The 24,246-nt window shown below is 40.5% G+C and overlaps 1 protein-coding gene across 7 annotated transcripts in view; it reads left to right on the top strand.

Moving 5' to 3' along the window:
- The window catches only part of STARD13 (StAR related lipid transfer domain containing 13), a 238,602-nt gene that overhangs the window by 112,126 nt on the left and 102,230 nt on the right, over positions 1–24,246 (top strand). For 2 of the 7 annotated variants that reach the window (XM_066381019.1, XM_066381016.1), the window contains exon 1: positions 18,736–18,964. The exons of the other annotated variants lie outside the window; for them this stretch is intronic. The gene's annotated coding sequence lies outside the window, so the exon portion shown is untranslated. Of the gene's footprint in view, positions 1–18,735; positions 18,965–24,246 lie in introns of those variants that run through there. 7 annotated transcript variants of the gene reach the window in all.

Here is a 24,246-nt window from a genome sequence, read left to right as displayed (position 1 = left end):
AGGAATTTTGCTGGTTGCTAGAAATTTCACATGGCTGAGAATTTTTAGGGCTTTGCTGTTTATAAGTTATATACATGGATAGCACATACAGGTAGCTTCTTCCTTCTTTATTCTTTTTTTCTTTTTCTTTGACAGACACAGAGAGAGAGTCAGAGAGAGGGATAGATAGAGACAGACAGACAGGAAGGAAGAGAGATGAGAAGCATCAATTCTTCATTGCAGCACTTGAGTTGTTCATTGCTTTATCATATGTGCCCTGACCGTGGGGCTACAGCAGACCAAGTGACCCCTTGCTCAAGCCAGCGACCTTGGGCTCAAGCTGGTGAGCTTTGCTCAAACCAGATGAACCTACACTTAAGCTGGCAACCTTGGGGTCTTGAACCTGGGCCCTCCGCATCCTAGTCTGACTCTCTATCCACTTTGCCACCTCCTGGTCAGGCTTCCTTCTTTATTCTTAATATAGAGAAATGTGAAAACAAAGAAAAATTAAAACCCAGTGAAAATCAACATTAAATGTGGTGTGGGGAAAGACAGAAGAAGGTACTTATGGAAATATTCTGTAGCTTATAAATACTTGTAAGTTTTTTTTAATCACACAATTGGCCATTAATGTAATTTATAGCAGGAATTAAATAAAAATATATTGAGTACCTTCTAGCATCAAACACATGTAAGATAATGCAAGAAAAAAATGAGTAAAGCTTTGCACTCCAGGGGTTCACAGGTTAGTGGACTACATCCCCACATGTAGCTAAATAATGTGGAATTCTACAGAAGTGTAATCAAAGACAGGTTGCTTCATGGGTGTGCAACCCTGCAGTTTTGTGACAGGGTCCCAAGCTCGTAGGGCCTGGTGTTTGGTTTAATGTGCTACTATTGCTGTGTTGAGATTAATAATATTTTTTTTGTGCTGGGTACATATAACATTTGATATCTTACCACTTTTAAGTGTACAGTTCATTAATGTTAAGTGTATTAACTTTGTTCAACTGTCACCATCACCCATCTCCAGAACTCTTCTTGTAAAACTGAAGCTCTGTGTCCATTAAATAATTCCTCCTTCTTCCATCCCCTGAGCTCCTGGAAACCCCTATTCCACCTTCTGTCCATATCAATTTGACTACTGTAGGGACCTCGTATGAGTGGAATCTCACAGTACTTGTCCTTTCGTGACTGTCTTGTTTCACTCAGCATAAGATCTTCAAACATATATATATTGTGACATGTATCAGAATGTCTTTCCTTTTTAAGGCTGGATACTTAACTATTCTCTGTAGGTATACAGATACCACACTGTATCCATTCAACCGTCAGTGGACATTTAGGTTGCTTCCACTGATTTAGGTTTCAGCCACTGTGAAAACGCTGAATGTGCGTGTACACATATCTCTTGGACACTGAAGTTGTTAGTAATATTTAAGCATGGGACCTGCATTTCCATTTGCCCTGGGATCTACAATTTCTGTAGCCAGACCTGTGAGAGGGAGAAGGGAAGTAATTGGCTGAGCATGAGGCAGAGCTCCAAAGAGGAGTTGGGTTAGCCAAGCAGAGGAGCAGGACAAGGGCTCAATTTCGAGGGGACAGAATGGACTTGATCCAGAGGGGAGGGAAGTTGTGTGCTACAGGATAGTAAGGATGCACGCCAAAGATGAATGAATGAATCTTTGCTCCAGGATCAGTTTCCAGTTTTGATTAATCACAAAAGTTGATAATAATATTATTCAGCCTTTGTTGGATGAAGTTGGAGACAATAATCCCAGTGAAATTAGCCAGTCACAAAAAGACAAATACTGTTTGAATTTCACTTATATGAAGTACTTAAGACACTGAAGCTCCTAGAGGCAGTGGATTGGCGGTTGCCAGGGGCTGAGGTGAAGGGTAGATAGGGAGTTAGAGTTTAATGGGGACAGAGTGTCAGTTTGATAGGGTGAAAATGTCCTGGAGATGGATGATGGTGGTGGTTGCCCAATATTGTGAATGTACCTAATGCCACTTTAAAATGGTTAAAATGATAAATTTTATGTTATATGTATTTTACCACAATTTTTTTAAAAAAGGTTGATGGGTGAGTATTTTTATTCAATAGTCTACATGCTATGAAGACTCTTCCAGAGCCTAAATGGAAGGGGGTGGGTATGGGGGTGGGGAAGTTCTCTATTTTAATGGGTGTGAAGACTAGTAAATCCATCTAACTTCATTGATATCCACAGTGAACTTACACTGTGTTCACTTTATCGATGGCTCATATTTTTTGTTAATATAAAAATGCTATTATTTTACCTGTGTTGTTAATTGCATAAAAGACTAATGAGCCTGACCTGCAGTGGCACAGTGAGTAAAGTGTCGACCTGGAATGCTGAGGTCACCGGTTCAAAACCCCAGGCTTCCCTGGTAAGGCACATATGGGAGTTGATGCTTTCTGCTCCTCCCCCCTTCTCTCTCTCTGCCTCTCTCTCTCTCTCTCTCTCTCTGTCCCCTCTCTCTAAAATGAATAAATAATATCTGAAAACAAATAATTAAATAAGTAAAATTAAATTTAAAAAAATTAAATACTTAAAAAAAAGACTAATGATAGTGTGACTTATTGGAACTAGAACCTGGATAGTCATCTGTTTTTGAAAGACATTTAATATTAAATCCATTAATTTATATAGGGGATCTTAATTAACCCTTATAGCCAATACTCATGGTCTACAACCAGCTAATAATCATCATCTAGAACCAATTTGTACTCATGGTCTAGAGACTAAAATAATATTTTCAGATCTTATCCCTGAATTTCAGATGGGTAGATTTCATGACCCCGAGAAAATCCCCTCCCTTTTTATTTTTGAAAGTTTGCTAGCCAGTACATATGTTGCACCACATGGTCTTCATATGTGTTCCCTAATTACGTGATTTGTTCATTCATTTGGTTCTCAGGTTGGTGCCTGTTGAGGCACAGTTCTAGCCACTGAAGATGAATCAGTATACAAAACAGAAAACGATCTCTTCCCCATGGAGGTGTTATTCAGAGGGTGGAGGGACGTTCAATGAAATAAATGTGTAAACTGTGGTAGAACGTGAAACTTAACTGTGGAGGGAAAAAATCAAAGTAGGGAGAGAGGTCTGGCTGTGACTTTTTGCTGAGGTGCTAAAGGAATATGTTTTCAAAGTGGTTCCTCTGCCCACTGATCTCCGGTCTGGGACCTTGTGACTCTTCACACGGAACCTCTCCCTGCTTCCTACTCTGCGGGCCAGCCTCAAACTGTGATGTGCTTCATGGTAAGCAGCTCCCCCATCCATGAGAAGTGATTCTGAGGTTTCTTTTCATTATTTCCATATTCAGCCCCTCGCCTCTCGCACAGCACTGTGTGTGTAGTAGACATGGTAGGTACGCACCTGTTATGTTGTAAAAGTTGGAGAGGAAGGCACTCTGGGTTTTTTCCAATGCTCTTCTTCTTAGAGTCTCTCAAGTTCCAGGGTTACCTTTAGGTTTTCCCTTTCAAGGAGTCATCTTACAGGTACTCTGAGTTTCTTGAATGCTATTTGTTCAGCAAAACCAAGCGTAGAATAATGTGACCTTCTAAGTTTTTATTACCTGTCTTTTTAATATCAAAATATCAAAGCCATATTTCAAGAATATAGAATTTGCTACCTGCTCCTCACAGACAACTAAATGAAAGATGAGCGGATAGGCTGCAAGAACACCATCTTGAATTTCTATGGTACCCAAGCTGCGGTAAGGTATCTGCCACGTTTCTTACAATTTTTTATTGAGCAGAAAACACAGACATTTGCTGTGAGTCAGACAAGTGAGGGGAAACAGGCCTCACAATGGAGGAACTGGCATAGGCTTTGGAATTAGAGGTGTTGGGTGAGATGTAGATTTGAATACAGACATGGCGACTTCTATGTAGCTTCAGCACCACTTAAATCTGAGCCTCCGTTTCCTCATCTGTAAAATGAGGAAAAAATGAGATGGTATATATGTGTGTGTGGGGGTGTGTGTGTGGGTGTGATATAGTCTACTCAGTGGCTGTTTATATCTATTGTCTTTCTCTTTGGAAAGGACCACTTCCTTGATTTACCTGCCGTGCTGGGCTGAGAACTTCCTGATGGACAGAGTAGTGCCTTATTTAGCTATGACCCCGCAGATTTCCTGGGCTGGTAATTTTCCAGTAAAGCTGCATTAAAAAAAAAAAATCAGTGGCCCTGGCCGGTTAGCTCAGCGGTAGAGCGTCGGCCTGGCGTGCGGGGGACCCGGGTTCGATTCCCGGCCAGGGCACATAGGAGAAGCACCCATTTGCTTCTCCACCCCCCTCTCCTTCCTCTCTGTCTCTCTCTTCCCGTCCCGCAGCCAAGGCTCCATTGGAGCAAAGATGGCCCAGGCGCTGGGGATGGCTCCTTGGCCTCTGCCCCAGGCGCTAGAGTGGCTCTGGTCCCGGCAGAGCGACGCCCCAGAGGGGCAGAGCATCGCCCCCTGGTGGGCAGAGTGTCGCCCCTGGTGGGCATGCCGGGTGGATCCCGGTCGGGCGCTTGCGGGAGTCTGTCTGACTGTCTCTCCCCGTTTCCAGCTTCAGAAAAAAAAAAAATCAGTGTTAACTTGAATTTTGAAAATATTTTTTACCAGAGGTGTTTCTTATCTCTGGCTCTGTGGCATTCTTCCCAGCAGGGGTGGCACTCTCTTACTGGCTAGGAGGCTTCCCTTAATCTTCCTGTTGTGGAGGAGCCATTGGCGACAGCCCAGTCACCCGGCACAGTGGTGAGTGGAGAAGGCCCAGGAGACGGGTTTCTCCTGGATTTGTATGGCTCTGTGGCCTACTGCCCCGCATGAGTGTCATTGTGCCTTCTCAGTGATCATACTGGGTTATTGTCCAGAAAGTAAATGGTCCTTGCTCTCCCCATTGCTCGGCCTGACCAGTGGTGCATTTGGCAGGAACAGACTGAACAGTTTTAAAGAGGCCGAGCAATGGCAACAGGAGGTAGGAAGCTCTGAAGTGAGGAGGGTGGGGAGGTCTCCAGTCTGCCCGTTGCATCCTGAGTGGTATGTCACTCAGGATGAGTGGCACAGCTCAATTTGCACGTGTCACTGAAAACAGTGAGCTGCGGGCATGGGAGTTGTCTTTTCAGTCTCGAGTCCCATGGGCTCTGATGGATGGCATGTGGTCAAATATTACCAACTATAGTCTTCATCTCAAGAAGCTCTCTGGTCTATCCATGACTTTAGGATGGCTATATTCAAATCCTTTGGGGCAATAATATTCGACCTTCCCTTGAAAACACCTAGAATGTGGGATTTCTCTATTTCTTTAGTCTTCCATTCCCATAGCACTTCAGTCATATCAAACCCATGAAGCAGCCACATCTCTAAGTCATGGAACTGACCTCAAGTCTGATGACCATGATTCTTTCCAAGCATCATGGCTCCAAACTGACAATGCCATGGTCAGCAGAACTGACTCTGATCAGGTTTGCTATAAGGAAAAAACATGACATCTTACAAAGTGAATGCTTAAGGGTTACCTAGAACTAAGGTAACCAACTTTTTTACAATGAAAAGAGGACAAAAATAAATTGAGGAAAACAATATTATAAATAAAAGAAACATTTTATTCATTGCAACAATAATACACTATAATATGATAAATGCATAGAAACATTTGGAATATTTTATATTGTAATTATGCTTACATGCCTATTAATTTTTAATAATAGTTGTAAGGAAGAAGTACTTATTTAGATAATATTATTTAAATGAGTACTTTTAGATAATATTATCTAAATGAGTACTTTTCCATTGAATGAATATTTTTTGTCAGTGTATCATCTTGTTACATCAGAAATATCTGAACAAGAAATATCCTTCATATTGAATTTTACGGCAAGTGCTGCAGCTAGAGGATCAACATTCAATCTCGATTTCTCACTTGTCCAAAAATCATTAGCAATTGAAAAAACTTTCAACTGCTGCATTTTCAGGGCAGCACAATGTAAATTGAACAAGAATAAATAAATTTTCACATGGAATATGTTCATTTTTGAAGTGGATGAATATTTCCATCCATCTTTTATCAATTTTGACCTGTTCATTTTTCCGTTGTATTAATTTTTCAGAATTTCAAAATACATTCAGTCTTCTAATTTCTTTAAAGAGACAATTGTTGTCTATTTTGATGTCTGGCATTTCTTTTTTTTTTATTTTTATTTTTATTTTTTATTTTTTCTGAAGCTGGAAACGGGGAGAGACAGTCAGACAGACTCCCGCATGCGCCGGACCGGGATCCACCCGGTACGCCCACCAGGGGGCGATGCTCTGCCCATCGGGGCGTCGCTATGGTGCGACCAGAGCCACTCTAGCGCCTGAGGCAGAGGCCACAGAGCCATCCCCAGCGCCCGGGCCATCTTTGCTCCAATGGAGCCTTGGCTGTGGGAGGGGAAGAGAGAGACAGAGAGGAAGGAGAGGGGGAGGGGTGGCTTCTCCTGTGTGCCCTGGCCGGGAATCAAACCCGGGACTTCTGCACACCAGGCCGATGCTCTACCACTGAGCCAACCGGCCAGGGCTGGCATTTCTTTAGATAAAAACTCAAGACAAGATTCAATATCTGTCCAATATACTTCCAATGAAGTAAAAAAACACCATTGAAAACTGTTCTTTTCTGTGATGTTTGTTTCAGACTATTCTTTGATATATTGAAAACATGTCTGGTAAAAATTCTGCACTTCTTTGATAAACTTTTCTGTCATGCCCAGATTTGATTGCTCTAAGTCTGACAATTTTCTTTTTATAATTAAAAGAAGAAATTTTTCTTCAAAACGAGATTTATATTGAAGGATAAAGTCATTCAAAATAAGACTAACTTCTGTAGCTGAAATGTGTTCACCTTTAATCTTTTGAATTATTTTGTGAAAAACAGATGCTTGATTATGTACAAAATACATTAATATCTCATAATTTTATAATTGAAAAACAATTCCAGGATTTTAGGACATTTGTCTAAACTTAAAAAATATGAATGGAGAGGCTCAAATAATTGTAGAACACGCTCTATAGCCATGTAACTTTTGAATATCCTAAAATTTTTTGTAGTCAACATTTGCTTCTTCACAAAATTGTTTTAAAGTAGCAACATGAACATTAAAATGATTAAAGTACAAATAAATTGTAGTTATTACTTCTACATCCATTGGCATGGCACATGAGGCTGTGTTGATTGCATCTGACAAAATATGTGCATTACAACCTATTCTTAATATTTTCTTCTGGAAAAACTCTTGTTATTTTACATACACATTATTCACCTCTTTGCATCTTTACCCACCAGAATTTGTATTTGTATTATCAGCTGTTAGTGCAACAACTTTGGATTTCAAATTGTATTCATTTATTACTCTGTATAGATGGTTTGAAAAAATTTCAGAAGTTTCGCCCTCAATGGATTCTAAATTTGAAAATTTTACTTGAATGCCCTTGGTAACTTTAAAATATCTTACTATTATTGTATACAATTTAATTTCTTTATGATTTGATGCATCAGATAAAATCATTACAAATGCTGTAGTTTCCAAGTCTTCTGTAAGTATTTTGTCACAGGATTTTTTAAATACTGATTTCAAGATAACCTTGCATTTTGTCCTGGCACATGAAAATTTTGCATTGTGAAACTTTTTCAATAATTTAGTTATACAATCCATACTACGAAAACTTTGTGAATTATGGTATGAAATGCAAATGATCCCCCCATTGCAGCCAACTGGTTTTTACATCTTCAGAAAATTCAAAGTTTTTAAAAAAACTTGTTACTTTACAACTGGAAGCTGATGCATCTAATGATTGCTTATGTTTGTTGGAGGTCAAGTTTTTCATTATCGCTGCTCTGCCCCCAACTGCAATACAAAATTCTCCACAGCAAATATTGCAGAAAACAATGGCATCTTTCTTTGATATGAGGAATGGAAATTCCTTTTTGAATTTATCATTGAAATGGCATTTTTTTTCCATCCCTTAAATGAACTTTAAAATTAAAAATAAAATATAGAGTTACACGAACGATGCAAGCACATTAGGAACTGAAAATGTTAAATCATGGTAGGCGAATTTTCCGGAAGCTAAATTAACAAAACTAAGTATCAAACAAGACCACTAATTTGGAGTGATATTCAGGTGTATTTATCATTTTCTAATTTAAAAAAAGTCTTTTATGCAATTATTTAATCAAAATGTGTTATTAATAGATGTGGTTTGAAGTTAGATTTCCACTTTGAAACTCAAATTTTGGGAATATACTCTTGTAAATAAAATTATACGTATTTGGAAATTATTAAATAGATAATGAATTAATAAAATGTAAATTGTGCTTACCTGTCTGTGATTGAATATTCACTGAGAAAGAAATAATCGTGAGTCTACAATGTCATATGTGCCATGTCATGCTTCAGTAAGAAGTACACAAAGCCATTTGTGAGCTCGTTATATCATGCGCTCTCTCAGGGTCTCCCGTGCAGAGCGCAGTATCACCGCACTGTGCTGATCCTTGACGAATCGTCATGTCAGATACAAATACATCATATCACACACAGTGGGTCAACTCTGCATTGATCGAATACAGAATTTACAGGTTAGTCTTCCAATATCAAAAAAGAGGACATGTAGGAGGATACTTTTCGAGGGAGGATGGAACTTATAAAAGAAGGACTGTCCTCCCTAAAGGAGGACAATTTGTCACCTTACTAGAACAGTGTTCTTCCACCAGATGTCTGCAAAAGCGTTCACCACCTTGATGTTGTGCACAGATTCTACATCAGGGTGGTTAACTCTTTTGCAGACTACACGAAATTGCATCATCAGGGTGGTTACCTCTTTCACAGACCGGCATGAAATTTCTGGCGGAAGGGCACTGGTCCATGGTCCAGTGGTTGAAAAAGATTGACCTAGAGGACATTCCGTGGAGAGTTGGCCGATGGTTGACATAGAAGATGGACCTCTATTGGTTTTACAGGAGTAAAGCTAATGCCAGCCTTGGGTTAATATTAGCATGGGGTTAAGATGGGCTAGAAAGAACAAAGGCCGTGCTTCCAGAATAAAGCATGACTGCGAGAAAGCAGAATTATGTATGCAGAAAAGGACGAGGTCTTTTAAAGGAAGAGTCCTTTAAGTGAAATCAAGATTCCACCAAGTAGAGACTAGCAAGCTCAGCTTTAGGTACCCCCCCCCCCTTTTCTTTCCAAAATACTCACTCTATTCCTGAATTCCCTGATGCACTCACTTCCAAGCTGGGTGGAGAATTTTCTTGTTCTCTGAATATATTCTTCCCAGGGAGCAATGGTTTGAGTATCTGGAGAAAAACTATAGTTCTCTAATGATTTTAAAGGATTTAAACAAGGTTTAGTTTCCCTGGTAACCAGCCTCCTTCTTGATTGTTGTACACACTTTTTGTATGAGATCAATTGCACCTGAATGTCTTGACAGTAGAGGCCCCCTTGAAACTTAAAATATGTGTGGTGATTTAAAAGTTTATCCTAGTTTAAAAAACATATACATTGTAAGGTACCATGAATGCCTTAGTTTAGCTACCATTCCAGGAGAAAGGGTATGTGTGTGTGTGTGTATAAAGTGATAGAAAAGAAAATCTGGGATTTATTAAAAGCTAAAATTCTTAATACATTCTGAAGTCACTGAAGGTTGGAGCTGGCTAAGTCATCAGTTATCACTCTGTACTGACGTTCCTGTGTTCAGCTTACTGGGAATATTACAATCGAGTCGCTAATCTGTGGTCAGTGCCGCTTGTCTTTTGTCAATAAGTATGACGAACAATTTTAAAAGTCAAATACATTAGTAAATTCCTTATAGTGCCCGGAAAGCTCATGGCGACCTGTGTTTTCACAGTAAAATGAGAAGCAAGTTTAGCAGTCTGGGATTCCTGACCATCTGTTGGGCAGATAAAATATATTCTGCTCACTTTGTTAAAGATGGCGCTGCCCATGTGGAAGCCTGTCGCCCAGGTGATTGCTTGGGGTGGGCGTGATTATGTTAATATGTGTTAGGGGAGGGCTTTAGTGCAAAAAGGTTCTAAGAGGAAGAGAGATCATGTTGTTCCGGATAAAAGTGATTACGTTCTAGGAGGAACCCATGCTGTAGGAGAGCAGAGTAAGGCCATGTGGAGGAGAGGAGAGGCAGCCAAAATGGTGGAGTGCTGAAGGAGAAGGCAGTTTGTGCAGAGTTTGTGCAGAGAGAAGGAGATGGGGAACAGAGGTGAATAAGGATAGTGAGCTAGAAACCTTTGATTCTAGGAAACTCGGATAAGTCAGTAGCTTTGTAAGCACTGAATGAGTGGGTTTTGGAGCCCAGTGTGTGTTTTTACTTGCCCACCCAGTGCAAGCTAGGATTAAAGATAATGGCCCACCAGTTCGTGGCTCTGTTGTTTCATTACCGTCTGTCTGAATCCAATGCGAACCTGCATGGGCCAGGCGGCTGTGATGGTGGCCATGGCTACTGGCTTTATACCATCTTAGATAAGTCTGCCTCCAAGTTTGGTATTAAAGTTGGTCTTAAGTCATGTAGAAGGAAGAAGTCAGATATGAACTGAATAATGAGGAATGTGCTTTTGGTTTGTGAGGTATAAATAGATGGTGATCATTGTAGTTTCAAAATCTACTTTAGGTCTGGCTTTTTTCCCCTGAAATTTTTAAAGGGAGCTTTAAAAGAGATACTAGATTTCTAAAGAAATTTCACTGCACAATCCAATTTTTGATGGTGAACCTGAATAAAAGTCAAAACTCTAGTCTTTATATGAACTGGATTAGGCAACCATAGGTGGCATAATCTTCAAAACAGTGGAAGAAATCCGGTTTAGAAAGTAAGTCAGCCTGGCTTGTCCTTGATCAAGGGCTTTGTTCTTCTAAATTGCAGCTTCATAGTTGATGTTCATTAGCATCACAATTAAAGCAGTAGTTCTCTGCCCAGCAATAAAGATTAACAGCAATGAAAATTTAAAGCAGCATAGATTTGATATTTACAGGTCAATGGTTAGTAGATAGTAGGGAGGAAAGGAAAATACAAACATAGAATTGGGATAGAGAGTCCTGAAGAACAGGTGGGCCAGTTTCCGAGAGGCAGATTGGTCCCTGCAGAATGGTTATGAACACAACACATGAAATCAGTGTCACCCCAGCGGGTAGTTTATATTTTCCTCCTGGTCGTTGCCTTTTTCTGGCCTGGAGCTACCAAATGCCAGAACTGTACATACCTTCTCTACAGAGAGAGAGAGAGAGCCAGAGTATTTTCCACCCCTTGGCTACAGAAACCATGGGCTAACTCTGCAAAGCATCAACTTTGCAGAAAAGAGGTTTTAAAACACATTATTCTTGTATCACGTGATTCTCCCCTCCCCATTTTCAATATGACTTCCCAGTGCATGGTTGACTTACTGACAAGATTTTTTTTCCTCCTCATTTTTCTCCTTTTTATTTTTTAAGATAATATAATCCAGAAGTTCATAAATTTTGGAATTTTACAACTATTGAAATTGAAATCCTATATGTACAGTGGGACATCCTCATAGATAAGGCAGTGCTGACGTTTCCAAGCTGTACCTGATGTGTAATCAAGTTCTTATCATTTGAATTCTTTTTTTAATTGACTGAACAGTACTTGTTGAACAGTACTATCTCTTTTAGAGATAGTAGAGAGAGAAAGAGAGAGAGAAAAAGAGGAGGAGTAGTTGGAAGCATCAACTCATAGTAGTTTTCTGTATGTGCTTTGACCAGGCAAGTGCAGGGTTTCAAACCAGTGACCTCAGCATTCCAGGTCGATGCTTTATCCACTGTGCCACCACAGGTCTTACCGTTTGAATTCTACATAGACTTGTCCTTGTTCTGATTCATTTCAGGGCCCTTGTGCTGCAAACATGTGTCAGACATTCCTTGTGTACTCTTTTTAAATAAAAAATGTTCAGGTCCTTAATCCAAGTAGCCATGCCAGTCATCTCGATTTGCTTCATAATAGGAATATCTCAGAGATAAGGGAGTGGGTTGCCTCAATCTAAAAGCAACGGCTTCACAGAACTTTCCATTTTCAACAACGCTTACTGGAAGCAAAGTGAAAATTTTTAATTTTATAATGAAAGGTAATGTTTTTTCCTCCAGAAAAAAAAAGGGGGGGATTAAATATAGTAGAAATTTTATTGTTGATTGTTATACACTTTAAGGAATGGTAAATACTAGAAAAGGGATTTGTGGAGAGTTTGCTTTTAGAGCGCAATGAGAGAGAATGTGGGTTTGTTTGGTTTTCAGTATTACCTATTATGTTCACTACTGAAATCGTGTTGGAGGCATATATAGCATCCTGAGAACCTGAAAACCACGAGTTGCAACTTGAAAATGGGTTCCCTGATACTGGAGACAGTGAAGTTACTAAGCCCTCTGTGTACACATCTGCACCTGCATGTCCCTGTCTATGGGACCCCTGCAGATGACCACCTGTCTCTGCTTGCTCATGCTCTGGGTGCATGTGCACCAAGCAGCTCAGTATCCGAATCTGAAATTGTGACATTTTCATTGTCAGAGTAACTTAACAGGAGAAGGTGGTATTTATTTTCTGCTTAAAATGGGGTAGAAAGAAGCAGGTATACTCCAGATACCTGTGTGCATGCTAGAGGGACAGTCTATCACCTGCAGCAAGAGAATGGCTTGAATTCTATTCAAGTATTTTTTTCATTTGGGAGTTTGCATAGTCACTTCTTTATCCATCTATTCCACCATACTTCCCAGGATGTGAAATTACTGGAGAGGAACAGATCTCAGCTCCCTCTTTGGAATCACAGCTAGACTATCTTCGACTATGAAGGCTTGATTCCATGCTAGCAGCACCTGGATTATAGCTTAACCTAAGTGCCATACACATAACATGGTATCATATATGCTCGTGTTTTAAAGTAAATTTCAGATAAGTAGTGCAATTAGTTATTTATGCAGAGTATTGTTTATTGAATTATGGTTGATCAAATCAATCCTTTAAGTGGTGTAGTTGTAATCACCACTATTTTAAAATTTGAACTATGGAACAATAAATAACATGTACTGAATGTTCCCAGCATTGTACATATATTAACCTACTTAATTTTTACAACATCCCCAAGAGGGGTACTGTTAGTATCCAGTGAACCATGAGCGATCTCATTGTCCTAAGCTCATGCAGCTTGCATGGGCAGAGTCAAGAGTAGAACCCAGACATTTGGGTTCGATTGCTCCATTGGTTGCCCCGAAGCACGGAGGTTGCTAGTTCAATTCCTGGTCATGGCATGCACAGGAAGAAATTGATGTTACTGTCTGTCTCCCCCCCCCTTCCTCTCTCTCTAAAATCAATCAATAAAAAATATTAAAGAAAAAAAGGGAGAGAGAACACACTTTTATCCGTGAAGCCACACTGCTCTCATCACCCATGTAGCATGGCTGCTAACCTGCTCTTGAACAGATTCTGGGCACAAGGCAAATAGTTCACGTGTGTTAACGTCTGAACGGCTCTCCCCTTGGTATGCAGCAGTCCTGTGCAGAGCCCTGTTTCCTCAGTGTGTTTCCTCTGATGAGAAACAGTTAATAATAGTTGGGCCTTGCTCGTTGTAAGAATATAAAAAATCCTCAAGGAGTCCTATCTGTCGTCTCTAGGATCCTTCCTCTGGTGCCTTTTCAGAGGACATATGGCTGTGTCGGCTCCCAGAGGACATATGGCTCGTGTCGGCTCCCAGAGGACATATGGCTCGTGTCGGCTCCCAGAGTTTGTTGTCAGTTTCGAATCCGTTCTGTGAGGCTGAGCTCACTTCTTGTATGTGGTCATTAAAGACACATCCTGTGATTAAAAAGAAAGGGACTGATGATTGAAATATCAGTCTCCAGTTTAAAGAATGTAAGACTGAGGACCAGCAGATCAGTCCTAGTTATTATTGCTGTTCCGGGTGTATGAATTTGCACTGCACTTATACCTGAGCATGGATATTGCGATATTGCATGTGACACTCAACTGACTTCTTATGCCCAGGGGTCAATAAAAATGGGAAGCTTCAGATGCCGTGCCATTTGCTTTGCCAACTGATATAATCCTTAAAAGGACTTTTGTCCCATGGAATGGTATTCCTTTTTGAGTACTGATTCGCCCAGGCACGTGGGCATTGGGCTTTTGAACACGAAAACATGGAGGGCTGAGTTAGGCAGGGTTCTGGCAACTTTGAGTTGGTAGATGAGGGCAAACCTGCCACATACGCTTGGGTAGCTGTACACTGCCCACTTCTCGGTTGTCCTGGTTTTGGAGAAGATGGGTGCCAATCTGAGAACAGGATCCAAATGCTGAGGTTACTGCCGAGTCCTCATTCCATTCCTCACAATTTCCTTTTCTTTGTTTCCCTTTCATAAATTTACTCCTTGCCTATAACTTGTCTTCTACACATATACTCCTTAACCACTAGCAATCTGGTGCCTGTCACCAATATTGTACAACAGCTTTCTTGTAGCTATATATACTTCTCACAAAAATTAGGGGATATATCAAAAATGAATATGAAGCAATAAAATATCCCTTATTTTTGTGAGCAGTATATGTTGTAAATGGCTGCATACATAGTATTTCATTATTTGGTTGTACCGCAATTTATAAGTTCCCTAATGGTGGCATTTACATAGTTTGCAATCTTTTGCTATTATAATAATGCAGTAATAAAGTTGCCTATGTTTTTACATCTGTCAGCTGATATCTCCAGGAAAATTCCACAAGGTAGGAATAAATCTGACTCCTCCCCCTTGACTCCCATGTCTATTCAGTGGCCTCTAGCTCCCTTCCCTTTTTAATCCCCTTCCTCCAAGGCTACGCCTTCATGACCTCTTGCTTAAGTGATTGCAATGGCCTGGTACAAGTGGATCAGCCTGCCTCCTGTCTTTTTTATAATCCATCCTAAGCATGGTTTCAGATCTCACTGCTCAGACTGTGTTATAGCTGTGCTCAAACTGCCCCGAGGGTTCGTGATTGCTGGTTGAACTCATATTAACTCCCCACCCCACTCCCAGTGCTCAAGGCCATGCACACCACAGTGTGGCTCCCTCCACTCCTGTCTCTGAAGTCTCATCTCTTATGGTCCCCACGTGTTCCCCATGCTTCAGCAGATGGCTCACTACTTCCCAAGCTTGCCGTGCTTCAGTCTTTATATCGTAGAGCTCATTCCTTACTCCGGGAATGTCCTCTTTTGAGTGTCTTCCCCCTCATCCTGCCTGTGCAAGACCTTCCCAAATTTTAATAGCACCACTTAGTCATGTTGACCGGATGGTCCACTCCTCCTCCTCACAGTAGATATGCTCTTTCCCTCTTGACTCCAACTGCACATTTCTGTCTCCTGCTAGTCACCTTCTGTTTTAGTGTGCAACCACTGAGCCACTGTAACCGGCTCTGGAGAGCTGGAGGCGTGCAGCCTCTGAGGGGCTAGTACAGTGGTTCTCAAGCTTTTTGAAGTCGGGGCACATTTAAAAGCCTACAAATAGCCTGACCTGTGGTGGCACAGTGGATAAAGTGTCAACCTGGAAACACTGAGGTTACCGGTTCAAAACCCTGGGCTTGCCTGGTCAAGGCACATATGGGAGTTGATGCTTTCTGCTCCTCCCCCCTTCTCTCTCTCTCTCTCTCTCTCTCTCTCTCTCTCTCTCTCTCTCTCTCCCCTCTCTACAATGAATAAATAAAATCTTTAAAAAAATCCTACAAATAATTGTAGGTGCACTATATACAAATTTCTGAGAAATATGTTATAAAAATTAAGTCAAATAGTAAGGAAAAAAATATAAAGTCCAAGCATGCTTTTGTGGTAATTAAACAAAATAAATAAAACAAAATTAAATTTATTTTGACATTAAAAAACATTTTTATGTTACATTTTTGAATTATGCTTTTTAGAATCTGTAAAAAGGAGGGGTTAAAAAATAAAAAAAACAACAAAAAATTATCTTTTTATATATATAGATACATTCTTAGTAAGATTTAGTAAATTCAGCAGGTCCCTGTGCGAATGTGTTGTTTTTTCATTCTTGTGTTTATGAGAAACATGAGCCTGATGTGTCCTAGTGATTTCTTCAATGTTTGGGCATATATTTGAAAGGCAAACTCTCATTTTCTCATCAATACATTGAAGAATTCCTCTCTTTTTACTCTTAATTGTGTTGAAGGTAGAAAATCCTAATTTACATAAATAGGATGTTGAAAATTATAGTAAAATGTTCAAAGCTTTTTTAGATACTGCCACATACTCTTCTTCTTTTATAGAAATCCAAAAGACTTCAAGAGACAATTCCTTATGTTTAATCATCAATCCAAAACCCCCATCATACATATCATCTTAACTTTATACCAAACAAAGGATAGAAGAAACTTGCCTCCAGTCTTTCCGGGGAACATCCGGGTAGTGTAAACAATCCAGCACCACAGCTTAACAACCTTTAGCAACCTAATCAGGCAAGTGAGGTGGGGGTTGGGCAGACTGTCAGTTTATAGGCAATTACCCACACCTCTGTCCCCCCAAAATCTAAACTCCCAAAACCCTGTTGGTTTTCTGGTCCCCAACAGGCACATATTTCTCTGGAATACCATAGGGCACACCTGGAAACCTTCTAGGGCGCACCAGTGTGCCTGGCACACACTTTGAGAACCACTGGTCTAGTAGAATACCTTGCACGTTACAGGAGTCAAAGGCATTTCTCAGATTAGATCTTCACAGTTGGTGAATTCTCTTACACCAGATCGGTATCACACTTCACGTTGAGGGGGAGAGCTCAGACACCTGAAGCTGTGATAAGAGTGGGCTAACTTTCCAGTGTACTTGGTCAAGAACCCGGAGATGCACTGGCAGCGGGGCGGGAGCAGGAGCCCGTGTCACCTCCCCTTCCTCAATCCCGAGTCCACAGTGCCCTGACACAACCTGGGTGGAGTAGGGGCTCCCTGGACTTTGAAAACCTACTTCTTGCCGGCCACAGCAAGCAAGAACTTGCATCCTAACAGACAGAATCTACCCTAACAATCCATGTACTTTCATTAAGGGATGTTTACAAACACCCTGTTTCTTGACTCACACGCATTATCTGCAACATGACATTCTCTTGGGAGGAAGTAGGGAAGGGAGGAGTGGGTGGTAATGTAGAAACTGGATCAGCTCAGGGAGTTCCTGAACAAAATCTCCTCTCTTTTCAGCGACCCAGAAAACCTCTTTCCCTACAAATCGCAAGCTCACATTTGAGGAGACAGGAAGGACACACAGGTAGTCTCTCAAAGTATCTGATTTTAAATTTTGAGGCTCAGGCTTCTCACAATAACCCATGAGCCATCCTGTAGAGTGAGGTAACTCTCATCTCGTTTGATATCTTACTCATTCACTTACTCAACAATGCCATTTGTGTCTGTCCCTGCCCTTACTGGGTGCGCAGACCAGTGGCAGAGGACAGCTCCAGGATTCTGTTGTGGGACTGTGGCAGAAGAGAGCTCAAGTCTCACACGTTTACCTCTCCACACCACTCTGACCTGTGCTTACCGCATATTTCCTCACAGAAAGTTCTCCTATGCACAGTCTGAGATCCTGCTGGCCTCAGCCTGCACTTTACACCTGCATGTTAGTCCCAGAACCCTTCCATCTTTAGCTCCCCTTATCACAGCCTGTGGGGTTTAGTTTGGTGCCATCCTTCGCCAGATTAAATTTTGATACCCATTTAATATTCTCTTTCTTGTAGAAAAGAACAATACAAATGCTGAGCAATAACAACACAGAACTTTGCATCTTAATCTAATCTTGCATTACCTGTGATGTCAGCAGAGCTTGTCATTGTGCCCTTCAGGTTCAAGGACACTGTCCAAGAAGCAACTTGAATCTAGGTCTTCTGGCTCTGAGTCCTAGTACAGTCAACAAATCTTTTGTCTTATTTTAGTGACACTCATGTCTGCTGTTTGCTCTAAATGTTCACTACTTCTGCTTGATAAAGGACTTTGATTACTGTTGACCATGCAGAATATGTAAGTTTAAAAAGATACCTTTTGTCCCACTGATTTACAGAGCAGACTGGTGCCATGTGGTCATTTGTTTGACTCTGCTCGGTAGAGCAAGCTTCTTTCTTACAACCTGTAGGCATCTCTGCGTTCTCTTGATTCATTAGGTTCATTGTCCGTGGTTCAAATACCAGCAACTTCTATTGTTTAGGAGATGCAGGGTCATCTGAATATGAATGATGACATGTTTTAGGATAGAAAATTACAAATGTACCAGTTTTATAATGTGTTATTTGGGGATTTACTCCTTTCAGTTTCTCTTTAAAATTGATTTTCACAATATTAACCTGTTAAACACTATGCAGTCATGGTGTGTGTGTGTGTGTGTGTGTGTGTGTGTGTCACGGACATCTTTTGAGTCATGTTAGGCACGGAAAAACCCAAGCTTGGTTTCAAGCCCTTCCTCCCATTCTGTGTAATTGCAGACTGACTTAAAAATGGGATTTGTTAAATAACAGACATGCTTGGCACTGGTTTGAGGGACCCCAGGAGAGGATCACCCCTCCCAGTCTGTAACAGACTGGCAGCTTTTCCCTCTCATCTACACCATCGCCACAGAACCAGATTTAAACTAGAGGATTTATAGCAAAGCCAGCTGTGAGTTTTTGTTTTCCTTCTTAGGGCAAGAGGAGGGGCCAGAGCCAACCTCAAACCAGGCACACCATTGATGAGGCTAGAATGAGGGGAGCAGTCCCACAGCCAACAGCTAAGCACAGAGGAAATATTGCTGGCACAGATAACGACCAGGAAGCACTCAGGGACAGATACTCCATCTGTCAGTTTCTGAGGAGCAGTGTTTTTCAAGACAGCAGAAAATGAAATGAAGAAGAGGGTGGTGGTTTTGTTTCAAAGGTACAGCACAGCCTAAGGACGTTTTTTAAAACAAAGAAAGTTTGTATTCCATACAAAAAGAGATCCTGGTTGTGGGTAAGACAACAATTACTTTCTCTTTGCGGTGTGTGTTTTGATATTGATATCTGAAGTTTTTCTTGTGGTGTATTTGATTATTTAGAAGGACATTCTTTTAGCAAGAACTGGATTCAGAATTTAAAGCAGTGCCTCTCATTTTGATCATTCACTTTAAAAACATTTGACAGCTACAGTAGGATTTGCTATATATTTTACTTTTATTTAACTTCAGAATTGGTTTTTATCTCAATTAGACTATAGATATTGGTATTAAACTTATTTATTTATTTTTTGAACTGGGCAAAATTATTTGTTTCTTTCCTCAAAAGCAGTTTAGTGGAAAGTGCCCATTTCTCAGATTTAAGAAACTGTCAGCAAATGTTATCTATTGGACATTTCTTCCTTGGGACCTGTTAGGTAAATAGCTATGAATATAACCTCGATTTCTTCATGCCTTCCAAATAATGTTATTTTGTTGACATAATTTTTAAAGGAAACAGCTTCTGGAACTTCTTTTAGTTTAATCTTTCTCAAAAAGTCTTGTACCCTTCCCCAGAACACTAGCTACGATTACCGATCCTGCTGTTTATGTTTGGTACATTTTCTAGCATATTAGTCTTAAAACGAAGTTGGATTTTGTGCTGTCTGTTGTTGTATGTTACATCTAAATCATTTGCATTTGATGTCATATGTTGTATGTTTATTAGGCTGGGACTTGTCTAATTCCAAGGAGATCTAATGCAGTGATTCGGAAAGCTAAGCTTATATGAACAATAGCAAGGAAGTCTTTTATCAGAAAAAGGCAACACTCTTACAACTTACACAGGCAAGAAGGGGCTTATGTTGTGTTGGTATTAGCAGCTTGTCTATCCAAGCCAGAAGTGGAAGCCATGGCTGTGAATTCCCAAAAGCAGAAAGCACTCTGTGTTGTGGCCCAATATGGATGTCAGAACTTTGTAGCATGTGTGGGAAAATGGCCACGGTCCAAGGTCTGGAATCATTTATCTTCTGTTAGTCTCTAGGAGACAACTGTTCCGTGCATGTTACAGAAATCCTTGCTGATTGATTTCATTTACTTAGAGCGAGCACCACAACTGAAGGTGGGGACAACTACAAGTAGGGGAGAAGTATTGATCAATTTCTGCTTCTCCTGACATTCTGGTCTCATTAGTGTCTGGCACCTTTGAATGAGACTGTGCTGTTCCTGGCAACCATATGGTTCTTGCAGGGCCCCTTTCCACACATTTATTATGAGTGCCACATTTGTGTATTTTCTATTCAGGGAATCAGAAACTGAAAGTTGTACCTTGTGTTTTACTGTTGTTTCAGAAGCTTGCCCTGTTTCCTATAATCTAGATTTGGAGAAGAAGATAATAGCAATAGACAGAGCTCTCTGCGGAGGTTGTGCAACTCGTGCAGTCATGTAGGGATGTGCGTGGGGTATTCTTTGTGAAAATCTGGAACATGTTTTGCTTGACGTGTAAAGTAGTATCTGTATGTGAAAATATCAGATAGGCTAGCCAGTAAATTCTGCGTGAGCTAAACTCACGTGTGCTGACATATGCTGACATGTGACAGCAGAGCCTCTACTCCTGTTATTCTAATGTGCAAAAGAGTATTTACCAATTTCTGACAGTACCCATGTCAGACCTCATGAAGACGTTTTGAATTGATTGTAAGGACCAAGATAACGGAAACCTTGGGTGTCAGCCACTACTCTGACGTTGCCTAGCTTGATGACCGTGAGGAAGATAACTTTTTAATGAATCCGTTTCACTGCTTATAAATATAGTGATTACTTCTAGCCATCTCTTTGTATCTAAGGGACATTTCAAATATTAGTAAGATATTTGTGTCTGGTGTTATTAGCTCTCACTGTATATGTTATTTATAAAGTTGCCCCGTTTCCTTGGACAGAAGTGTTCATTTCCTTGGTCAGAAGCATTCTACACTGAAAAAAGCTGAAAAAGTCTAGGTTGTTTGAAAAATTCCCATAGTCGATCACAGCACTTTTGCTGGCAGTAGCGCACTCCTGGAGGTGCTTACACCAATAGTGTTTCTCTATGGGAAATTGTCCTTTGATATTTTCGCATCATTCCCTCGAACAGGTTGAAATTTTAGAAGTTGAATTCAAATTGATGCAATACTGCCTTGATTTAGTATGGGTTAAATATATTTAATTTTAAACATTTCTAATATAAGGAAAATGGATGATAGTGAAAGTTAACATACCTAATTTTTTTTACAGTTTATATATGCATATTATATATATATATACATATATACACACACACACACACTTATCTTTATATAAGATATAAAGATGTGTAAAATATTAAAAGTAAAAGTTAAGGACCATTAGTGTGTTTTATTATAAACCACTTCATTTTAAGTATGGTGCAAAGGACATCACAAGTCAAAAGTCAGACCTGCTCATCTGAGCTGCCCAGCACCACCATGCGCCAAACAAAACCATCCCTATGGGCACCATTCACTGAATTTGAAGCATGGCAGCCCTGTGACCCACCTCACTCAACCGTGTGACCCTTGGCAAGTCACCTAACCCCACTGACTTGTAGTTCCTCTGCTGCAATAGAGGAATAGGAATGTATATCTTACCATGTAAGGTCGTTGTGGAGGTCAGATGACATCAAACTATATGTGAAAATGCTTTAAAAACTTCAAAGTCACTAATTGCTTCTGGAATAGGCCTTTCTTCCCTTTCTTAACAAATCCTGCCCATCATTCAAAGGCTTCTCTTATCTCTTTTCCAATCTTCCCAAAGTTATGTTTCTCCTTCTTTTGAACCCCTAAGCCTTTCATGGGAAGAACTAACCAGGTTGCCAGTCATGTTCCTCCTCCTGTCCCCACCACTGGACCCTAATTCTCCATGGGTTTTCACACCTTCATGCTCTGCTTATTTCATTCCCTGGGACCTACTAAATTACTCTGTACTACTTTTCATCATCCTCGTTATCCTCCGGGTGACCTTAGACAGCACTAGTCCTTAGCCTTCCCCAACACCCTTCCTCCATGGGTTCAGGAGCGTCTTCGTTCATGGTTCCCTCGTATAAACTTCCAATAAAGTTCTTATCTCGCTCTACTTTATTTACCTATCTTTCTCCCTCTGTTGGCCCCACGAAGAAAGGGAAGGCAACATGGTTTTTGAGTCCCTGATGCCTACCGTTGTTTCTAATAACTGGCTGGTGTTCTAATGATTGTTGAATGAATGAACAACTCATTCTTTCTCTATCTCTCTGAAAATATTATCTTGTTTGTGATATACTATAATCACACACTTTTTCCATTTCTATGTCTGGAATAATTTGACCATTATTACCGAATAGCATATAGATGATCTTAAGCTATATGTAGTGTAAAGCCAGTGGCCAGGGCCACCATCATAGCAGCCGCCTGGCCCATGCAGGTTCGCATTGGATTCGGACAGTCGGTGAAGAAACAACGGAGCCAAAAACTGGTGGGCCATCATCTTTAATCCTAGCTTGCACCCAGCGGGCAAGTAAAAACACACACTGGGCTCTAAAACCCACTCACATTCAGTGCTCACAAAGCTACTGACTTATCCGAGTTTCCTAGAATCAAAGGTTTCTAGCTCACCAGACTGTATTCACCTCTGTTCCCCATCTCCTTCCTTCTCCCTGCACAAACTCTGCACAAACTGGCTTCTCACTCAACAATCTGCCATCTTGGCTGCTTCTCCTGGCCTCCTCCACATGGCCTTTCTCTGCTCTTCTCTCTGCTCTCTCCTGTCTAATGCTAATCTCAGGAACTAAGAGAGCAAGCTCCCATTCTGCCCCCATCTTATAGTGTAGAAATCCAAACCTTTAATCCAATATACAAAATAGGGAAGTCTCTAATACAAAGTCACTTATCTGAGGCATGATGGGATTGTACCACCCCACATCAAAAAGGGTGGGAAAGGCTTAATCCTAAAACCAAGCCCTAGGCTACAAGGATCCTACCTGCCCACAGCCCACAGAGACACACATTAATATCACCTGGGCAATGGCCTCCACGTGGGCAGTGCCATCTATAACAAAGTGAGCATAATACATTTTATCCGCCCAACATTTAGTCACCAGTAGATAAACAGTTAACCTACTAGTCTTATCAGAGCCCTACTAACTATACTTAGCTAACTAAACTGTCAATCAGCCATCTCTATTTGGAGATAGCCTTGGTATAACTGTGGCTAGATATGTTATAAAAATAATATCTAACCATGTTTTTGAAGAGAAGTTTTGCAGTATTTATCAGGACCCTCTGATGTAGTAATTCCCCTTCTTGGAAATTATCCTAAAGAAGTAGTTAAAAATATGCAGATAGAGCTTCATGAACAAAGATATTTAACGTAATATTAGTCATAAATAATATGAAAGTGACAAGTGACTAGCATTATTTTAATATTAGAATTGAGAGCTTAATCTAAAGATTACATGATCAATTATGTCCTAATTGTATTGACCTGAGGCCTGCCCCCCTTTTTAGATACTTTACGTAGAACCAGGAGTATATCTGGAGAGATCAAGTTTAGCAAGGTCTTACTAGGTTTCTAATTTACTACTACTATCCCTGTTTTAATTTAGAAAATGTTTAATATAAACTAACCTTTGAGCCAAAGTTTGAAAGCTCTGTGAAGCAGCAGTAATGTTCTCACTGGGAGGTGCCAAAGAGGCCTGTCCTACCCATTCTCATTAACAGGCAAACTGTCACCGAGATGTGGAAATCGGACTGGTTTAACTTTCTCTTGAACTGAGGTTAAAAAACAGTGAAGGGAGAACTTGAGTCTACTTGTTTAATGACTCTGAAGAAAACTATGTAAATTGTAGAGGCTTTTTGTAATCCCTTTATTTAATCTCCTTTTACATAGAATGACTGGCAGAGTTAAAGCCGTTTTATCATAACAACGTCTACAAGTTTTATCAGGATAAACCACAAGCATACTGGAAATAATCTATCAAATAGGGGTTGTGTAGTCCATTGAACACTGAGCTGAGTTATAAGCTTCGTTCTCTGTCACCACCTCACTGAAAAATGGTGTTGGGATCTTGCCGATGGAGATATACCACCTGTCACTTACCTCTTTGCTCACAGAGGGAAGTTTCTAGGCCCTGGATGATTACTTGGGTCGGTTAGTGTTGCTCTGGAATGCCAGGCTGTGGGTTAGTTCCCCAGGTGGGGCATATATGGGAAGCGACCATGACTGTACAACTAAGTGGAACAACAAATGACTGCTTCCCTTTATCTTGCTCTCTCTCTCCCTTTATCTCTCTGTCTCT

This window comes from Saccopteryx leptura, chromosome 4 (genome assembly GCF_036850995.1).
Source record: "Saccopteryx leptura isolate mSacLep1 chromosome 4, mSacLep1_pri_phased_curated, whole genome shotgun sequence".
NCBI classification, from domain to species: domain Eukaryota; kingdom Metazoa; phylum Chordata; class Mammalia; order Chiroptera; family Emballonuridae; genus Saccopteryx; species Saccopteryx leptura.
This window is presented reverse-complemented; position numbering and strand designations above follow the sequence as displayed.